This window comes from Cyprinodon variegatus, unplaced genomic scaffold (genome assembly GCF_000732505.1).
Source record: "Cyprinodon variegatus isolate N-32 unplaced genomic scaffold, C_variegatus-1.0 Scaffold304, whole genome shotgun sequence".
In the NCBI taxonomy this organism is placed as follows: Eukaryota; Metazoa; Chordata; class Actinopteri; order Cyprinodontiformes; family Cyprinodontidae; genus Cyprinodon; species Cyprinodon variegatus.
The window spans coordinates 792284-794548 of NW_015150757.1; the positions used below are offsets into that span (position 1 = coordinate 792284).

The following is a 2265-nucleotide window of genomic DNA, read 5'->3' on the forward strand; positions in this document are numbered from 1 at the left end:
AACATGTTTCAACATTCCACTTCATTGTTCCCAATGCTTACTGTAGGTCTTGTTGACAGTGTGAGAAAATCAAGCAACATACATACTCTCATAACAAGACAGGACTTGTTCCGCTAAGTTTCCTTGTTTACTCCAGAGTAATATGTGGAATAAAAAATTTCCACTGAAGTTGGGGAAACCTAGAATGACCCTCTAAATGAAAGACTCTACTCTATGAGCTGCAGACCAGGGCAATATTAGCACACAGTTCAGTTAATGATTAAGCATAAAACTACCAGCAGACGTTGCTTTATTTATGCTGGACTGGCACATTGGAGAAAATAAGATGGTAGGGACTGCATGATATCCACCTGTTTGAAGCAGGTCTTTTGATAAGTTTAAAAAGTTTTGATAAGTTTAAAAAAACTCAAAGGGTTTGATTTGTGTAAAATGTGCAAATGATCAGAACTGATGATCTTTTTAAATAAATGCTCCAGAAAAGTGTTTTTAAGTGAAGCAGATTAGCATTGATGTCGATTTTTTAAACAATCATGACCGGTTAAAGGAGCTAAGGGGAAAAAGTCCACAACCCTGAAGATCACGTATGATCTTCTGCTTCACAGTAGGCATGAGCGATAATGGTCCCACAGTACTTTTCCTTCATGGAGCCTTCTCAGGGGAACTGATTGCTTTACTAAGAAGTAAATCTCTGTTGCATGGCTGTGTTTCTGCCTTCAAATCCTCATTCAGAGAAAAGCATGGATAACCAGCAGAGAATGAGATGCGGATTTATAAAACTTTTTCATTGCTGTTGACTCAAAAAAGGGACTGAAGGCTTTTAATGACCAATGTTTATACCAAAAATGAACTTTTAAATAAACTTTTAAGGTATATTTTGGCCCTTGAGCTTTATACCAGCCCTGAGGGACAGTTTTAAACAAGTCAATTGCTGCATTTAAACAATATGGATATACATACAGTAAATTTCAGAGGCTTTACTCCTGTTGAGGATTTTTAGATGTTGTCAAATTACAATCACAAACCTTTGGATTTTTGTGTGGCAGAACGACAACCTGGGGGAAGACTATGATAAAAAAGCTTCTCATTTTCTCTTGAGCTTCGTTAGGGATTGGACGGAGGACGTCTGTTAGTATCAGTGTTCATTCTTGTCTCTGATTCTGGGGGATCAGGCTCTGATTGGGCCATTATAACCATTTCTTTTAAGCTTTGGTTGTATTTTTACAGAAGTGGTCCACCTATTTATTATGTCTGCAGGTCCTCCAGAGCAACCATCTGTTCTTTGGTTGCTCCTCCCATTAATCCTCTTCCTGTCCAGCTTGTTAATTTAGGTGAAAAAACACTTCCTGGTCGGTTTTCAGCTGTAGTGCTTGTGTTAATGATTCGATAATATTTTAAATGCAGTTAAAAGCTTTAGAAATTGTTTTATAAGCTAACAAAGCTCTAAGCTTGAACCTAAATTGTCTTCTCTGTTATGTTAATTTATCTACTTGTAACTCTGAAGTGAAGTCCTAATCTAAGAAATTTCTGAATAAATCACATCTTCTATATCAGTTCTGCTGTTTAGAACACAGAACATGCCAGATTAGGACAGGATGTTGCATAATCCTGGAGATTTAATTGGCAAGTGTCCAGAAAAAAAGATAAGGACAGAAGGTCAGAGGTCGCACACTGCAGAGAGGAAATTAAAGCTGCTGGGTTTGTGTGTTTAGAGTAGGCTGGGAGTTTATCATATCGTTTATTGGTATCGGGATAACAATTTTTTAAATTATAATTTAGGATTAACTACGTTTTAAAAGCTACAAAAATATTGAACTTTAGTTACTTTGTGCCTTCTTAGTGAAAAAAAATCAAATACTTGTGCTTTTCAAATTTTTATTTCTAGATATATGTATATATTTTTTTATTTCTTTTTACAAAACATGTTTCTTGTTTGCAACAATAATGGAACAAAATTCACTGCATATTTTTCAATGAGGCTTTGATTTCTGAGACCTGCAGTGACAGGCAGATGTTTACCTTAGAAAGACAGTAAAGAGGTAATAAAGACTTTGACACTTGTATCTTTATCACCCTACTGCCCCATAATCTGCTGATAAGATTCAAAGTCCTTATTATTTGGAGGTACAGTAGTAGCCAGTCAAAATTTCCACACTCTCCTTGGCTGGTGCTTGGCTGGTCCTCGGTTTTTCCCTTGGCTGGTCCTTGGTTGGCTCTTGGCTGGTCCTTGGTTGGTCCTTGGTTGGCTCTTGGCTGGTCCCTGGCTGG

At 37.1% G+C, this 2265-nt stretch overlaps 1 protein-coding gene across 1 annotated transcript in view; it reads left to right on the forward strand.

Annotated features, from left to right (window-relative positions):
• The window catches only part of LOC107090627 (endothelial PAS domain-containing protein 1-like), a 76426-nt gene that overhangs the window by 37581 nt on the left and 36580 nt on the right, over positions 1 to 2265 (forward strand). The gene's annotated exons all lie outside the window — the stretch shown is intronic.